The following is a 20121-nucleotide window of genomic DNA, read 5'->3' as shown; positions in this document are numbered from 1 at the left end:
GGCATGCCAGTGATCACTAAATTCCTAAAAAATTTACTGAAGTGGAAGACCACTGAATATTTGTGGGTTCTGTCTCCATCTGTCGAAGTGCATGTGTTTTACCAAGATTTCCGGTGAACTAGCCACTTTTTGCTTCTGTGGCCCAGTTTGGCTGTTGAACTAAATGGAAACCACTACTCTTGGGTATTTTAGATCTTTAAGAATGGAGTTATTTTTTTCCATCCCCTTGAGATGTGATATTGTTTTCGAATTATTATCTTGCACAAGATAATAGGGGGTTAGGGGGTAGTTTTAATGGTCGCTATCTGGCCTTCTGCATAATAGCTGTTAACCTATAGGCTTAGGCCCAGTGTTTGGCTTGCACAAACTGTTATGTATGCCAATCGCAATTATATAGTTGGGGAACAGGAAAATTAAAATTAGGTAGGTCTTTGGACTCACTGGAACCAAAATAATCTGGATCTTAACCAGGACTTCATGTTTTACCTGTCCATCACATGCTCCCACTCTCATATCAGGGCAGGGAGGGGTAAGGACAGGGGCATAATGATGCATCACATTAGTGGGTATCAATGTCAACCTTTTATGTAACATTCTTCAGTGTGACTGGATATTTCCCATTCACTGATGTACATTTTTCTAAGTAGATAATTGTAGGAATCTTTGGGGAAGCACTTATAGAATTTTTATCAAAGTACTTTCTGTAGTGTTGCAGGGTCCTTCCACCAGTGGGCCCAGCTGAATCTTCAGGCAATGGGTTCTGCGTCTGAAAACTGGCAGGAGTTTGTGACCTTTATCTAGGGGGGAGGGGTGGGAGGTTTAACTCCCCTCAGCTGCTTGGTAATCGAGCCTTAATTTTTTTTTTCTTAAGGTACAAGCTGAGTGGTGTCCTTATTGGCTGCCCATTTATATTTTCCCTAGGGACACTAAGTTCTTTTAACCATTTCCATAATTTTCTGTGGGTCATTACTCCTTGTCTGCAATTTGAACCTGTTACTCATTATGAAATTTTAGTCTACTTGACTTCTGGCAGTTAAGCATTGTACCTTGCCTTTATTGTTTTGGGATCCTGTTGTGCCCATTTTGATCAGGTAGTCGAATTCTGTAATGACTTTTCCCACTAAAAGAGGACGGCCACTGTTGACTTTGTATTATGCCAGTGCCCCCTCACCAGCGTATTCCTTAAGGTTGCAGTAAATGGTGCACCATAGGCCATCTCATGGACATAATTCTGTGGGGTGTCTTCCATTGGGCCTTTTAATCCTTTTCTAAAGCATCAGCCACGGAAGTATGGAGTACACTGAAAAGTCCTAAAGCACTGTAGGCCCAGCAAGCTTCAGCCATCATCATGGAGGAACATACATGGTCCACCAGGTATCCCACATTAGGCCTAATGGTTAGGTTTATACCAGCAGCTTCATGAGTCATTGGATAAAGACCACACTCAGAAGCGTACTCTCCTGGGTGTGATGGCTCATTGTGGTGAAGGGAACCTCTGAAGGAGGTTAGTCGGAGGCTCTTTGTTTACAGCTGAGCAGCAATTACTTTCATGATCTCTGTGTCCACAACACTGCACGTAAATCATTCAACAAACACTTATCAAGTATGTACTGGGTATCAATTACAGTACCAGACACAGGGATTATAAAAAAGCAGGAAGAAAACAGATGCAGGCCGCACTTCCAAAGATCATAAAAGTTAATGTGGGAGATTGATAGATAAACGAGTGCTTATAACAGCATCTAAAGAGATCAACGAAAGAGATATGCCTTGACAGTCTGGGAGTATCAAGAATGGGCAGCTTACGCAGACGATGAAGAACAGTGAAAGGAAATGGAGTATTTGAAATAAATATTGAGTAGGTATTAATGTAGATAAAAATTAGGTAGAACATTCAAAGGACTGTATAATCATATGGAAGTGGAAAAAATGTGGCCTATTTGAGGAAGTATTTCAGCATAATTTGGGCATAATATGACAATGGGAAAGTCGTAAGAGTAAAAATGAAAAGTTAGGCAGGACTTGGATGATAAAGGCGAATGCATGACATGTGAGGGAGTATAGCCTGTAGGAAATACAGAACCATTGAAAAGTTTTATTCCAGATAGTGAAATGATCAGCATTACACTTTAGGATATTTACCCTGGAAACAATATATAGAATGAATTGTAGTAAAGTGAGCCAAGGCACAAGTTACTGTGGTAAATAAGTGAGAAAACAAATGGGAGACTTAAAACAGTGGCATTTTTTGCTCCACAATAGAGTTGTATTTTTAGAAATCTCTATTTTAATATTAAACAGCATTAATGAATATACTGTTAATTTAATATTAATTAAATGTGGGATCTATGTATATCCCCCCAAACTTATAGTGCCTCAGGGAAGGTTGCTCCAAATGCTAACCATGGGTAGCTAGTAACATCATGACTGTAGTGAATTAAGATGAGAAGGGGAAGGAAGCTGGTTTTGTTTAGGTCACTAGCTTGAAGTCTGTCCCCCGTATCCAGTGTACCTAAGTTGTTTCATAAATATTTTCCATGGCTCAAAGAGTCCATAGGAAAATTCCTTGCTTCCCTGTGTCTATTCAGGTCAGGAGAATTTTGTATCCTCTGCATACACATTAATTTGAATTTCTTTCAAAAGATTACTCTTTCTTATCCTTTTTTAACTATTCTCATCATTTCACATACTCTCTCTAGAATATCAGATGGTTCCTTTTTTAGCCCAAGTGTTTCAAGTTCAACTAAAAAACACTGATTTTCACAAACAATATATGCCCATTTTGTTCACTGCTTGTGGAATCATATGCTGTCTTATCTTCGTCTTGAGTCATCCCTAGTCTGTAACTGTGCCCTGCTTGTTTTAAGTTAGTGCTGGGCCACAAGAGCCTCTTCAGAGGTAAGTAGATGAAAGTGCCCTTTGGGGAAATGTTTTAAATGATCTGTATACTGCATTTTAAGCAAATACTTGACTGAAAATGCTCCTTTTTCCAAGTACAGCAAAGGTAGAGTTGTCAAGCTTTTTCCTGTTTATTGCTACCAAATTCACATATGTATCTTCAATATTCCATGTTGTAGTGTTCTCAATAGTTAGCACATTAATCATGCAATATCTTTAGTAGGAAGCTATAGATCTTTTTAAAGTATTTGTAAGACATTTGGATTTGAGCTGCACCTCATAACTTTTTACTTTGGGCATGCATAAAGAATAGGTTCTCTAGTCTATTTTGTAATGGTGTGACATCATGACTATATTCAAGTCAATGGAAGTGATGTGTGCGAATTCCTGGTTGGACATTCCTGGTTGGAAGGGTAATTGTGTCTCCTTCATACTCTCTTTTCTGCTTGTACCAGCTGGATGCAGAAGAGAACAGGACCTCAGAAGAGGGCAGAGTCCCAAGATAGAAAGAGCCTAAGCCTCTACATGATAGTTTGGAGGAGAGCTGCCCTGCTGTCCTAAACTCCCACTAGGGCATGTTAGATGAGCAAGAAATAAAATCATGGGGCTTTAATCCACTGAATTCTTGAGGGCTGTTTATTCTTTTGTCTTACCTGATCAGTACAGTGTTTAGGCACACTTTTGTCTGGAATATACTTTTGTAATGCATCCTGCCCAACTTACCACTTAAAACTTCAGTGGTCCAAGAGTATAGCCCACTTCCTAGCCTGATCCTCAAAGACTTAAGTAAACTGGTTTCAACGTGTATTTCCAATATCATCTTTCACCATTTCTCCCTCCTGATACTAAATTATTTTCTACTCCCTGGAAGTGTCATGGTCATACAAGTTTCTTAGCTCTTGTCACACATTGTTCCCTCTGAATTCCTTCTGGTCTACTTTCTTAGGAAATTTCCACTTCACTTTCAAGACCCTGCTCTTATATGAGTGGTTTATTGATATCTCAGTTAAGCATTAGTTGCTCTTCCCTAGGTGTTTCCAAATCCTACATGTCCATCATTACTGAAACACTTAGAGCTTTTTATTGTAATCATTTGCGTATGTATCTGTTTCTTATTCTGTACAACAAATTGTTCAAGAATGGGAAACTTTCCATATTCATCTTTATATTCAGTGTATATTGAAAAGACAAATTAGCAGTGTCTGTTTAAAAGAACGGATAACCTACAAATTAGTCATTTAAATTCTCTTTAATGTGAATGTTTAATTTGATTGACCTGAAACTACTTTTATTTACGGTTCACCTCTCTGTGCCCTTTTTAGGACATCTACTCAGAGTCTTAGGGATTAGCAGATAAACTTATTTTCTATAATTTTCACCTACTCAACTTGTGAAATATGTTTTTCTTCTTACCATTTCAAAAATTCTTAAAAGAAAATACTTCTAAGGTGGGTAATACAAATGTAACTTATAAGTCTTTCTTCCTAATAATCCCAAACTCTCCAGCTAGTTAAGGCCATCCAGTAATTTAAGATTTAGAAAATTAGCCTCACTCCCATATGGTGGAAAACATAGCAGTCCTGTCAATGTCTCTAGGGGATACTCTGGGCAGCGGATGCAAAGCAGTATCCCCCTTAAGGATTTTTGTCTCAAGGTTGATGATAAGATTCTAAATGTCTATTTTCCTTTTTACCTCCGATATATTCTTTCTCTTTTCTGCATCATGACAGCCTGTTGGATACCACTTTGATCCCTTCCCTCCTTAAAATATGACTCAAATCAAGGCTAGCTTTAAAGATTTCAATTAGAAGGATATGATATTGCTACATACATATTGCTTAAATCTGAAAATTAGATATACTGTTTTTAATAGTTTTAATAGTTTCCTAATCATTCCTTCCCATAGAATTAAATTTGGTCACTTTTCCTATAAAGGTTTCAGCCCTCCAATGTACTCTTCAGCCATGACCTTCCTTTCTGACTTTCCCTCTTTTTTTGTGTAGATTCTTGCCCCTAAACACCCAAATCCCAGCTTTTGATTTTGTTTTTTTCCAGGAAAGTGGTATGTACTGTTTCACAAAATATGATTAAAAATTTAGTAATGCATTATATCTCCTGTCATATAAGCATGAAGTCTGGTAGCTCATACTTAAGACTATTAGCTCCCTACAAAATGGCTAAGAAATCATAGCTCCCTTGAACCAAAGGATTCACGGTTTGGTTTACTTTTGAAGACAGTTGTGGAGTAAACTGGAGTATATTCAGTTTGTGCTGTAGCTGTTTCTGGAAGCCACATGGATTCACTACTTAAGTTTAGCCCTAGGAAGTCAGTGGATAGTTCTTCACTCTGGATTGTGTCAGACTCAAATCTATGTAGAGGCTCAAAGGAAACCCATGCTTAGGTTCAAAGAATATATCACTCTTATGACCCCTCACATTTGCCATTGTTCCTCAAAGCAGTTTACTGTGCCACAGTGTTTAGGTATCTATGTTTTGAGATCTACATGGGACAACCAAGCCAGAATCAGATGCATTCCCCATTGTTAGTAATATACATGTTGTTCAATAATTAAACTTCCTTTTCCCTTGAGTTAGTATTGTTAGGGACCTAATTACCTTTTTTTTAAAAAAAAAGGTATCATTACATTCCAAATTACCTTTATCGAGTCATTCTGTTCTTTTATTTTTTTTTTTAATAAATTTATTTATTTATTTATTTTTGGCTGTGTTGGGTCTTCGTTTCTGTGCGAGGGCTTTCTCTAGTTGCGACGAGCAGGGGCCACTCTTCATCGCTGTGTGCGGGCCTCTCACTGTCGCGGCCTCTCCCGTTGCAGAGCACAGGCTCCAGAGGTGCAGGCTCAGTAGTTGTGGCTCACAGGCCTAGTTGCTCCGCGGCATGTGGGATCCTCTCAGACCAGGGCTCGAACCCGTGTCCCCTGCATGGGCAGGCGGATTCCCAACCACTGCGCCACCAGGGAAGCCCCCCATAATTACCTTTTCTAGCCATTTGACTTTTGCCATGTCTAGTATGTTGGAATCTTTCAAGAGTGAATTTGTTTGTTTTGTTTTTCCTTCCTAAAACTTTTCTGGCTTAACAAAGCCCATATTTCCTGCCCAGTAGCAGGATTGGATGTTGTCTTGCAATTCTACACTTAGAGTAAACTCTAGCCAGGCTAATTGTGCCAGAGAACTTGGAGAGAAATCAGTTGCTTCAAAAATCACTAGTAACCCAAGTCAATTCAAAGAATTCAGTAGAATGGCACCTTTGATTCAAAGTTTGCTTCACTTGGTGCAGGCAGAAATATACAATTCAATGAGTGGGAGATTTACTTGCTTTGTTTGCAAATTTCATTCACAGTGAATTTCATTTTATCCTCAAATCAAACACTTTTCATTGTGCTCTGCACAAGCACCTCTTAAGTGCCATCTCTATTCTTCCTTAATTCTTATATAGGCAGATTGTCAAAACCCTACAACCTTCCCCTTGTTAGCATTCTAATGTATTTAAAGAACCAGTTGATGAGCCATGTTATAGACAAAGTCCTGTTCATCTAATTCTAATCGTTCAGTTAAATTATAAATATCTCCCCAATTTTTACACATGACACTTCCTCTAAAGATAATACACACACACACATATAAATGCATTGATCAGTAGAGTTTATTTCTAATTTAATACATTTTCTCATAATTAGTACTTCAGTTAGCTTATTAAATAGCAAACTAGATCATGCCCTCTGTATCCTTGGAATGCCTTACACCATGCCTGTGGTTCCCTATTCTAGGAAAGTCAATTTAAACTCTTCTGAGTTTTATTTTGGGATACAGAGCACAAGCTGTGGTGTACATTGCTTCTTTTTAGAAGACTAAAAGTGGAAGTGAACATTACTTTGCGCCTCTACCCATCTCCTATAAATTTCCTGTGTATCCTGCTTCTCCTGCTTCTGGCTCTTGGTCCCTGTTTTTCTAGATTTTTGCTATAGGTAATTGGAAGAGTCTGCATTGTTAATGGAAACTCTCTACCTGTGTGACCAGGGCAGCTCCTTTCTCAAGTCCTTCTTACATTTCCAGAGTATTGCTTAAATGAACAAACAACCAAACAACAGCAACAGAATATATATATGAAAAAATGTATATGAAAAATATGTGTATACATGTGTGTGTATATACATACATATAGATATAGATATGTATCACTTTACCTCGGGGCCAGATACTGCATGATCCAGTGTTAGAAACTGTGGATACTTCCTCCAGAACAGTGCTCTGTGTCAAAGGTAACTGAGAAAACTACCTCCTAAGGCCAAGGTATGAATCTCAGAGTTCCTTTGGAAGTCAGTTAAACTTCCTTCTCTTTTTTAGGAACTGGGTTTCCTCCTGTTAAAGTTTCTTTACAGATACAGGGAGATTAGGTGGTGTTTCCTTAAGTTGAATGTGTCCCCAAAGCTCTTTGTAAGGAGTATCTCTAGGAAATATTTACTGAAACAGCATTCCTCCCTCCCCACCCCCCGACTCCTTTTGGAACCTTTTGTTTTGTGATTCCTGGAGTAAAATCTCAAACATAAGTACAGATGATATGACCAAAAAGATTTGTACATTTGGCAATCATGTTTGGGTGATTCTTCAAAGTTCTTATCATTTGCACTGTGTATCCTTATTAAGAACTACCTCAGTAATTGGTGTCAATTAATTCTGATGTCAAAGTCTGTTGATTTGAAGAATATCAGTGGACTGCAATTATTCTTATCTTAAAATATTTACAATTTTTTTTTTAAACGAGGGAAGGTATGTGTGTATAAATGAGATGGCTAGCTCTAGTTTGAATACATTGTTCTCTTGTAAGGATTTTCTGGGAATAATAAGTCACAGCACAGATTCCCCTAGCATCACAGAAGATGAGGGTTCTGTTTCACAAGGTACAGCAAGCAAACATTTTGTCCAATATTTGGTCACCTCTAAACCAGGTTTACTTATTTCTCAGGCTGGGATTATGGGGTACACACTATCCAATTTCTTCCCTCCTCTGTCAGATAAGTCACATTTTAGGATCTGTCACTTGCAGCATCCACTTCTGGTGTAAAAATATCTATGGGCATTTTATATTCTGCGGGTAGCATAAAATCCTACTATAGTGGTTTACAGAGATAGAGAAGTGTCTTTGTTTTGCACAGTAAGCAATAAAGTATTACAAAGAAACAAACGTTCTTCTTCTGGTCACTCATTCCTAGTATGTAGATCTTACTCTTGACATTTGCTGTATTATGATTACACAGTGGAAGCCATGCCTTTGCCACTTTTATCTTATTCCTGACAGAAAGAAGAACATTCTGTAAAATGAAGAGGGCGAATTGATTAAAAAAAAAACAACTTTTTTTTTTTGTAAGGACTTCTGCTTATATATTATAGACCAAAACTGCAGCCCAAGGTTGGCCCAATAATGAGAGAAAAATGAATAGAAGGACCTGTGACTGTTGTGAATGGGGATTTGTTTAGCCAGCCTAGAGCATTTGCCTCAAGAGTGAATTTGCAAATTTTATGGTTTTATTCAAGATATTAGTTTCAAAGCAATTTCAAAGATAATGCAAATGAATTATAGGATATATAAGGTGATTTTAAAAAAAATTATTTATTTATTTATGGCTGTGTTGGGTCTTCGTTTCTGTGCGAGGGCTTTCTCTAGTTGTGGCAATTGGGGGCCACTCTTCATCGCGGTGCGCCGGCCTCTAACTATCGTGGCCTCTCTTGTTGCGGTGCACAGGCTCCAGACGCGCAGGCTCAGTAGTTGTGGCTCACGGGCCCAGTTGCTCCGCGGCATGTGGAATCTTCCCAGACCAGGGCTCGAACCTGCGTCCCCTGCATTGGCAGGCAGATTCTCAACTACTGCGCCATCAGGGAAGCCCTTTAACGGGTTTTGTTTTGTTTTGTTTTTGCGGTACGCGGGCCTCTCACTGCTGTGGCCTCTCTCGTTGCGGAGCACAGGCTCCGGGCAAGCAGGCTCAGCGGCCATGGCTTACGGGCCTAGCTGCTCCACGGCATGTGGGATCCTCCCGGACCGGGGCATGAACCCGTGTCCCCTGCATCGGCAGGCGGACTCTCAACCACTGCGCCACCAGGGAAGCCCCTATAAGGTGATTTTTAATACATTATCACTTAAGCATTGAATTTAAAAATTAATAAAGAGAGTTTATGTACATCCTGATAATTTAATGACACTGCAATCCAAGTTTGTAAGAATCACATGGTATCAAGAACCTGCTGATAGCCCAGCCCTGTGCATGTCGCCAATAAATTAGTTAAAACTTTCAGAAAATAATGAAACTTTGTTCAGTCTATAACACAGTGGTGGATGGTAAATTATGAGAATTTGGAGTTATTTTCTGAGAAGCAGAGCTCAGGTTCAGGAGAAAGACACTCACATATTTGGGTTACAACTATTAGTGGGTTGAGAAACCAATTTAGTGGACCTTGACTAGGTCCACTAAATTCATTACACAACAAGAGACAATTTTGAGAGAGAAAGGAGATGCTACTAATAATAACAGTTTGTCAACAGATGTATACCAGCATTTTTCTGAGAAAATTACTATTTATGGTCGTTCCAGTAATGACTGTTGTTTTAAAATGAGATAGAAAAAATAATAGAATAGAATATACATTATTAAAAGTTATTACATAGTAAAGCCATTGTTTCATTATTTTCTTTCTTTCCTCTTTTTCTTTCTTCTTTTTTTTTAGTATCTACTGAATATACTGTGGAAGCTATAGACAAAATTTTTCAAAGCCCCTGGACTAGAGTAGAACCACAAGAGCATGCAAAAGTAATTTCAGAGCAAGAAGTGATAAAGACTTCTTAGAGGCCTAGTCACTGTCGGGCTCTTGTTTTTCTCTAGTAAAAAACTGTTGGCTCTGATTGACTCTTAAGTAGTTTAGAAGAGAATGTTGAGAATGTTAAGAATAGTACCACCTCATTAGCCAGGTTTTGTTGTTGTTAACAAGTCCATCATGTCACGTATTTATCTTTTTTTTTTCCCCTTGGTGAGAACATTTAAGTTCTAGTCTCTTAGCAAAAACAGCTAGTGGGTCAAAGAAGAAATGAAAAGAGAAATCAGGCGTTTTGAACATCCTCTGGAAGGTTGGAGAAAAGATGACGGCAAAAGTAATGAATCTAAATGACATCAATAATACACTCAAACAAGATTGTGCAATCTTGAAGAGCAGACATCAAGCCCGTTTAGAATCTTTATAGGCAGGACCAATTTCAGTGTTATTCATTGAACCTCTAAAAGTAACTCATCTTTTTTCAGCTACTAAAGATATCAAAGAAAAGGATGGAAGAAAAGTGATTGCTCATGCACTGAGAGAAGGAAGTCAGACAGGAAAGGGACAGTTTTAATTAGTACTTGTTGGAGAAGCTAGAAGAGGACTTATCATAAACTTAAAACCCTTTTCTGCTGGAGTAGCTGAGGCTTAGTTTAGCCCAACCCCCTTCACCTTGGAATCAAATCTAAATGCTGGAGGGCTTACATGGCACAGAGGCGTGTGTGGGTTGCACCAGTCTCTGGTTGGCTCGTATCCATGTCCGCTTATGTAGAACGTTCCATCACCTGTCCTGATCTTAAGCACTGATCAACCAAAACCACTTTGGGTTTGGCATCTCCACTGACACTTCTGTGTGATGTTGGAGGGAAGTGAAAGAATTAATTTTCTTTCTTTACTGCTCTGAGTCATGAAATCTCTGTGCCTAGACACTGTCTCTCCATGGAGCTGGGGAAAGAATGCAAAGCACAGGAACTTGGGGCCTTTTCACTGACATCTACATTCTCAGCAATTCCCTGATAGTTCTCCTTCATTGTCTAAACCTGAGAAAACCTTTATTAGCTTTGAGAGATGGGAAGAAAAGCAAAATCTTTCCCTCTTAAAAGCCCATATCTTTTGACTAAATAAAAGAGCCCTATGACATTTTACTTTGGAGTCTGAAATCAGGAAAATTACTTTGTATCTTTGCACACTGTCATATCACTCCTTTGAGGTGCTGAAAAGAGAGGTGATTTATTGTGAGAATGTCCTCTCTGAATAAAATACCTTCTGTAATAACGCAAAGGTTGAAGTTGCTCACTCATTACCTCCAGAGATAAGCCAAACAGGGAGGCTTGGGCATGTTTAGCATGGGAATCCAAGAAAGTGCAGGCAGAACCCCTCGCTTCCATACAGAAATTGTGCATTCTACTAAGTCTATGCTTTAAGCTGGATCCTTAAAGAATTTGGCTAACCTGCTGGGCTAAACATGAATTCTTGTTTCAAAAAAAAAAAAAAAAACAGATTCAGTGTGAATGTGGATACACCACCGCTTTTCTAGCGCTCTGCAGAGCTGGAAACCAAATTTCTTTCCTTCGGCTGAGTCAGATACAAGAGGAAAGCCTTGTTAATGGATGACTGGGACCACACAAAGAACAGGCCCTGCAGCTGCAACTATCTTCAACAACAATTCAGCTGTTGTGCTACTGCATCCCAAGCAAGCACCAGCCCCACTGCGTCTCTGTGATCCCCACCGACAGTTCTGAGAGGACAGAGTGTGTGTTCACTGGTGGAACTGAATATTCCCACACACCCTTGACTTTATCCTTAGTAAAATGCTTGGGATAAATTCCCAAAGGCAGGATAATTGGGTCAAGGCATACATACAACGCTTCAGAAACTGCCCTCTGGAAGACTGTACTAATTTGAATCCCACCGAAAGTATGTGAGAAAAAAAAAAAGAGAGGTAATTTAAAAAAGGGAAAATGGCTAAGAAGGAAAATAGGAAGTATCAATGTATATTTAGAATGTATGTAGAATAAAATTGTGGATTATGTGCTATATATTTTATAAGCAGATTTTAAAAATAAGGTAAAATATGTCATATTTATAAACATTTATAAAATAAGACTATAAAATATAACTTACCATTGAAGTTTTTAATTTAATAATATTTTATCATTTTCTCTAAGAAATATAGAAGTAACATAACATTATAGAAATAATGATCACTTGAAGAATATAAAATACTTTATTTTCTAAATGCCTAGTTTTTCTAAATAAAATATAGTTTCTCAATAAATACTTGTTAAACCAGTTAATGCCTACATGATGGACTTTTTTTTTTTGTGGTAAGTGGGCCTCTCACTGTTGTGGCCTCTCCCGTTGCGGAGCACAGACTCCGGACGTGCAGGCCCAGCGGCCATGGCTCATGGGCCCAGCCGCTCCGCGGCATGTGGGATCCTCCCGGACCGGGGTACGAACCTGCGTCCCCTGCATCGGCAGGCGGACTCTCAAGCACTGCGCCATGATGGACTTTTGATTGGGTTTCTATATTAATTTCACAAGCTCTGCTACTGCAAAAGTTATGTTTTAACATTTCCTCTTCAACACCACTCCACAATAATTGACCTAAAGTTGGGGTTAGGAACTTAATTTTTATTTGAATTTCCTCTTCACCTATGAAGAAGAGCAGTCTGGATTATAATGAGTTCCTCATTAAATAATTGCCGAGTATCTGTTTTTAAAAACCTGTTGTGTTCCTGTTTTAATTATTCCAAGTTTTCATTAAAATCTTTTTATCAGTTATTGTTTAATGTGTTGGTGATTCAAAATTAAAATAATTAGCATTATATTTATAATCTCAAAAATTTGGAATTGTTTATGGAAGGTTAATTGAGAAATAATTACATTGTAACACAATATGTGACAACAGAGTTTGTGAGAAGTCTTACAGTCTCAGGGTTGATTTCTCTCCAAAATGCTATCACTGAGTTACAGCTATTTTCTGTGGCCTGCTATTTAGTGCTTACTCCTATCCCTGAATTCTGGGTAGCTATGATGGTTATTGGTCATGTCACCTTCTAGTCTGCATTTTAACTTTATGCATGGCTTCTTAAAGATGATCCTGTTGTATTTCATTTTCTTGCCAGAAGTCTTGCAACTGCACCAAAGCTGCCAAATTTGGTGTCTCATTTCCAATATTTAGGTTTTATAATGTAACCAATGTGTATTAAGTTCATCTCCAACTGTGTCACATGATCTACCTTGCCCCTGAACTTCCTCTTTGCTGCTGGTTGAGAATGGTGGTGGTGGTAGCAAGGTGTGGGGGGGTCTGCACAAAAAATTGGCAGAAATATGTAATGGAATTTATCTTAACTTCCCTTTTCCTTTATCATGTCATAGAGGATAATGGAACACAGGATATAGCGGATAATGGGCCAGAGACGTGTCAGTGACTTAGAAGTGCAGGTGAAGTGGGTGACTACCTTAATAGAAAGAATTTATCATCTTAGATGTACCTCTGATAGGAAAATGTCAGTTCTCATATAAAAGACATTTAGAATGGCTCCCATCCTAATAGAATACTGCAAATTGCTATAGTACAGACAAGGAAGGGATGGCTATCTTGTGCTGTCAGGGGACATTTCTTAGCTGGGTTTGAAAGAATAAACAGCAGTTCACCATTTTTAAGCTTCGAAAGAATTGTACGCAAAGAGACAACAACGTACACACACACAAATATATGGAATTATGGAAGTGCGTGAAGTGATAGTTGGTTCTGAATGGATGACATGGTGAAAGGCCATGCAGGAAGAGAAGAAAGCTGGTAGGAAAGCAATCTGAATAGCAGACTGGCTGCAGATTCGGAAGGACTCTAGCGCTAAAGTTTTAGGACTTGATTCTAGCCATAGTGTTAATAAATCAACTGTTAAGCTTGTTCTCTCTAATTTAAGTGAAAACAATATAGAAAGATTTTTTCAAATGATAAATTTGAGATCCTCTGTGATTGCTTCTCATTTAACCTCTGGCAGTGTTTCCAGAATAATTTCTATTTAGATCACCATTCAGCAGTTCTCACAACTGACAGAGTTTACTTCAGAGTAAGCCTTCAGGGTGCACCTTCAGAAAGTTATGCCAAGAGTTGTATCATTCGGATTTATTCTTTAACATCTTTGTAAATCTATGGAAAGTCTTAAGGATATAGAATATTGAGAACTTAAATCATTATCAGTAAGATTGTGTTTTACACTTCAAGTCCTTATTCAGTATGTATATCTTTTTAGGACACAAGGGAAATAACCTTGCTATGTCCCTTCTGTGCGACCTTCAGTAAAAAATTTTTGTAAGTTTTAAATTTGCAGCAAGTGTTAAAAATGCATTAGAGACTGATGTGTGATCAAGCTATAGTTTCACTACAGCTCCTTTTAATGTTTCATTACACTTCCTAACACCTTAGCATAGTTTCCGTACCATGGTATTAACTGCTTTCACTCCTCTTAACAAGACATTTTATATTGAACTACCTACTGGATCTAACCATGAACTGTGTTGCTAAGGAAGAAAATTTTCATGGGATTTAAATTGCAGTCATTTTCCAGTTTGCAAATTGAGTACTAAAGATGATGACATTGAGATTTTTACCCATGCAAGTACCTGTGCCATAGTCAATACCTAAATACCTGACGCAGTTGTAGAGCTGGAGAAAGATAATGTATTAATGAAGGTTTCCCTAGGATAGGGACCACACTTCTACCATCCTTACTGTGATGACATTCCTGAAAATAGCCTGTCAAAAATGAGACAGAGTTGGGAAAACTTCATGGCAAATTTAACTGAGGAATAACTGTTTTCTCTATCAAGAGAATTGCCCGATAAATGTTTTGCAGAATTTAAAAGTCATTCCAAAATTAGTTTCAAAGAACTGACTGCAAATGACAGTCCCCAAATGTGTTTTTTTCTTCTTCTTTTTCTCCCTGTCATTGCCAACTCAGAGCATTAAGGAAATCTAACATTGAAAGGACTACTCCTGTGAGATGTGAAAATAATTATATGTTCTGCCTGAACTGATAGGCAGAGAAACGTTCTGTCTCAGATTCTGCAAAGCATGTCAATTTTGAGTTTGCATGTTTTCTGTTTCTACTACCCACCAGTTGGAGAAGCAGTGATGGGAAAACAAAAGTATTATCCCTACAGCAAGGAACCTTGAAAATTGGATAGATGACATACTTTTCCACTTTTAGTGTAAAATAAATAAAAAGTGATGTTATTTCTCACTGTAGGTTTTTGGGTAGATAATAGAAACAGTTTTGCAAATTTGAGCCTCAATAATTTTAATATAACTGGTTCTGTTGCATTAAGAATATAGTATTAAAAATACATATTTATGGAGTCAAGGTGATTTAGAAAAAATGTTTTCTAAGAATGATATTCCGTAAAATGAATCTAGTTTTTCATTGACTTCAATTTTTATTTTTTTATTGGAGTATAATTGCTTTACAATGTTGTGTCTCTGCTGTACAATCAGCTATATGTACACGTATATCCCTTCCCTCTTGGACCTTTCTCCCACCCCCCTTCCCCATCCCACTCATCTAGGTCATTGCAGAGCACTGAGTTGAGCTTCCTGTGCTTTATAGCAGGTTCTCACTAGCTATCTATTTTACACTTGGTAGTGTACATATGTTAGTCCTAAATCCAAGTTCATTTCCTATTTAAAAGAAATTCCCAAAAGAGTAAATTATAAACAATTTGAAAATGAATCAGCTTTTTCAGATTGTTGGATGCTATAATACTAGTAGTGATTTTGCAAAAGTCGAATGCTGCAATAGTTGTAGTGATTTAGCATATTTCCATTACTTTGCAACATTCCAGTATCTCATTCTTTGCTGTTGATGGTCCCCAGGCCCCATGCTTGCTTTTACCATATCTGGTAGACCAAACACTTTTTGTTGACCTGAAATCAACTTTTTTTCCAGTTTTTTTTAAGGTCTCAGACAGCTTAAGTAACACTGAAATTAAAAAAAAAAGTACAGCAAGCGTTACCAACGAATTTGTTCTTTCTTTGGCATGGGATGGGAATATCTTGATGAACACAAGTTTTAAAATAACATTTTCTGATTATAGCAGGGACACATCTATTTTGCAGAAAAAAATTAGGCAAATTCAGGAAGGCATTAAAAATTGCTCTAGTGATATCTCATATCTCATATAGTTTTGTACATTTTACATTTTTTTGTACATTTTACATTTTATGTAAAAAGGTGCTATTTGCACAACTTATTATTGGATAAGATGCTATATGCAACTTTTTTCCCCACTGGTGATTTTTCCAGCTTATGTTATTAGCTAGATACAAATGCATGACTATTACCACACTATATGAAAGACTTGTAATCACTTTTACAGTTTTCAAATATTTTCATATTTAGGTTTTTCAAATTGTTAATAGCATAAAGGAAATAAAGATGAATACACAATCCACATTAATGTTGGAAACAGATGAACAAAGAAAAAAATAAAGATACCTTAGTTCCTGTCTCAAATACTGGGAGAATTACAGTGCCCTTCTCAAGATTTTGGTTATTCTTGGGGACTTAAATTGATGTGTTTTTCTCCTCTTTTCCCCTCTAGTCTCTCAATATTGCTGATATCTTGCCTTCAGTGACTGATATTTTCCCTTTCACATGTATCTCTAAATTCTTCAGAGCATCACCAGCACAAGATTGTTCTATTTTAGTGTTTTTGTTAAAGGAGTAGGGAAATGGGGAGGATTATATAATGGCAGAGCAAATTATTTAAAACTGAGCATCATATACTGCCACAATAAAAGTTCGCAGGAAATCCCACAGAAGGTACTGACCCATTTGTCAACAGTTTTTTCCAGGCTCCCTGTCATCCCACCATAGGACTAAATATTCTCTCTCTCTCCCTGCCGCCCTTCCCCACTTTCTAGCCCTCTACCCTTCCACTTTTTTTTTTTTTTTTTGTCACCGACTGTGTTATTTCTCTCTGGCTATGCCTGCCACTTTGAACACTTCCCATTTTGTTACACAGGGCAGTTGAGGAATACCCACATGCCATTTGTGAAGAAGAGTCCTTGTCTTTCTTAATTGAAAGCCCCATCAAAGTCCATTAAAGTATTGTTTTTATTTTGTTTTTTTGAAAGAACCATTTATTCTACCAGAGAGATTATTTCTATCTAGAAGGCAGATATAGCCAGAGTCAGCTACTTATTGCTATCTAGAAGGCAGATATAGCCAGAGTCAGCTATTTATTTAATAACATTTATTTTCACAGCATAAATAAGGCAAAATGATTTTATCAGCACAAAAAGAAATGATAAAATCTCTGATTACTCCCTTAAGGGAAATTAATAAATGGAAATTCTGGTATCAAAATAAAAAGGATATTCTGTACATCGAGATGTTTTGTCAGGAATTGTAATATTTATTTTTATTACCATTGAGATATAAATTGATGTGGAGGTTGTCCTAGAATATTAAGATTATTATTTTTTTCTACAACATTGGAAACTCTATTCTGCCAAAACACCTGCCCCAAGTGCTATAACTAGCCCATTACTCTACATGGCAGCCATTGAAGTTTGTTCACATTTGCAAATGTAGTCCAGAAGGTCATGTAGTGATCCTTCTTTAAACACATAACTTTTCTGATAATTGAACACCTGCTAACATCAAGTATAGGTTTGGAAGTTTGGACAGATCTCCATCTGCTTAAACTTCACTCCTAGAATACTCTTAAATGTCATTGCAATGACCAGTAATTTTTCCAGGGCCAATACCTGATAGTGATATTGGAGGATGCAGTTATGAAAATGGTACTCTTCTTTCACAGAATTGACCTCCACCTAACACCATCTATAGCTCTGCGATATGTTAAACAGATTTTTCACTTTCTGAATCTTCTGACCGCACGCTCAATTAGTACGGAAAAGATCTTGAAGTCCCATTTTCTTTCTGCCTCCTGAGAGTACCTAAAAAAATGTATCAGCTTGGTAGTAAGGAAATATATTTGCTGCAAAACCTCCTATGATAAATCCTTTTAAACAATTCTCTATCCTTATCCACATGGAATACCTCTCTCCCTTTCAGAGCAACTATGATGTATAAACCAAAGTTTCATATTATTCTTGATCACGCCAATATTCTGGCAGCCAGCAGTAATCCAGGGTTACAGACCCCTGAGGGAACATCCAGGATACTGTTTCATATATAAATCATCAGTGTAAGAAAAGTGACAGCTAATGGTCAGAACTACAGGAAGATATAAACAAGTAAGAAATGTAGTTTTACTCAAGTTCCAAGATATCATTCCCATACCCGGGAACATTAGAGAATTAGGACTTGGGCTCCTTTACAGTAATGGCATAGTGAGCCTGGTAAGAATTTTCCTTCTCCCTAGAGATTCTCCCTATGTCATCACTTCTAGTAACCCCAAGCCTGCTCTTCTCTATGTGCATTTTTCCTATTTCTTAATGTTTTTGTTTTGACTAGTCTGTGTAGTTGCTTCCTAGTGCTCATGGCCTACCCAGCGACTAAGAATCAGTATCTTAAGTGTGCTGTAATAGAGTTTCCATATTTCTCATGTGGTGATATCTTTCTACAGTACCTGAGAGAGAGATGAACCAGAAGAGCAGCCACTGCATTATACATAGCATGTCAAGAAAGTTGTAGAGCACACTTGGGCCTTATAAGAAGACTATATAAACCCCAATCCCACTACAAAATCTCACTACAGTAATGCTGGTTTGGGGCAGAATCTCTTCTGCTCTGCCTCTTAAAATGGACCATGTATTTAAAAAGCTAGATGTGTTAAATGATTACTTTGTCTTTAGAGGTTAAATAATCCACCACCTATTCCATACCACACTCCCTTTTTCTCTTCTTATCTGGCCCATCATTTTATCTCTTTTTAATTCTAAGTACATGTTAAATATACCATTAAGCCTCAAACAAGAAATTAGTGAATAAAAAATTATACTTCCTGTCTAATTACATGAACTGAAAATATGTCTAAGAAGCTCTTTGACAAGAGAAGGAGATTAAACAGGTTTAACTGACACTGCAGGTTGGGCTTAGATGGGCAGGCATTAATAGGAGGCCTCGCTGTATCCTAGCAGGGTGATGATTACCAGACTGGGATTCAAAGCAGATATCCAGGCACTAACATAAAGAAATAAAATAGCAGATCTCTATAATCACTGAAAAGTATGAGAAACAACTTTCATTGTCAGTTTAGGGGAAAAACAAGGTGTGCAGGGATAAAAGAAAAGGAAACTTTTCTACCATTATTATTTTCCTCCTTTTTAGAAAGACCTTATGATCAGTGAAGAGGCAGAGGATACATGTTACTATGTACAATCATTGTGGTCTGTTTTACTTTCATTTTCTCTGTCTTTTTAATCTTATCATAATATATTTAGACAGTTAGTGCCGTATTGTTAAAATTGAAAAAAATGTCCTCAGGCACAAATAATAAACTCCTTTCACAGTTATAAACTCTAGATGTCATTATTGGATCTTGAACTCAGATTTTCTGGCTCCAGAAGTACAGATATGGTTCTGGAACATTTGCTTAGATTCTAAGTGTATTGAAAGATAAGGGCTACATCATACTTCCTTGTTCATCGTGTCTGAATATTACACAGCATCTTGTGTGTATGTATTCAATTCATCCTGTGTGATTTGATTTAAATTAGGGCAAAGAAGCGTTTGATTAAAACAGGTGTATAAAGTCTTAGAAGCATTCTCCAGCATCATATATTAATGTGCTGCAGTGAAAGTTGAAAATCTTACAATGTCTACAGATAATTATAAAACATACATTGACATATGCTCTTTGAGTAGGAAAAACTTGGGTTGGATTATATATCCATCTAGATTTAGAATTGCAAAAAGTAGTATATTCTATATTAGAAATTAGAACTATGCATTTATGATCTGTACTATGTGTAAGCTTGAATATACTAGCATTTGGATTCTTAAAATTTATAATACAGGGACTTGGGTTGTATACCATAAACTTTAGTCCAGATAAATGATTTCAGTGTAATTAGTTCTCTCTCAATCATCATCCCAGTTTCATTTTTTACTATTTTTGTGAAATAAGAGGAAACTATCAGTGTTTCCCTGTGCTACTTTTCTGGGCACCGTTTCCTAAATTCATTTCATGCACAGTATCCTACTTGAGCTTTTAGAATCAAATATCTTTATTATTGCTTTTGTTTCCCCTATCAGTCCTATCACAGTTTCAAACATTACTCGTTCACTCTAAATATTTTGTCTTCTTAAAATAAAGGGTGAAAAAAAAAAATAAAGGGTGTTTTTAAACCATATCTTCTATGTTTACCTGTCACTTTTACCTTATTGCCAAAAGTTTATATTTTTCCTTATTTTACCAGACTTC

The sequence above is a fragment of the Grampus griseus genome (genome assembly GCF_964374135.1).
Source record: "Grampus griseus genome assembly, chromosome: 6".
NCBI lineage: Eukaryota > Metazoa > Chordata > Mammalia > Artiodactyla > Delphinidae > Grampus > Grampus griseus.
This window is presented reverse-complemented; position numbering follows the sequence as displayed.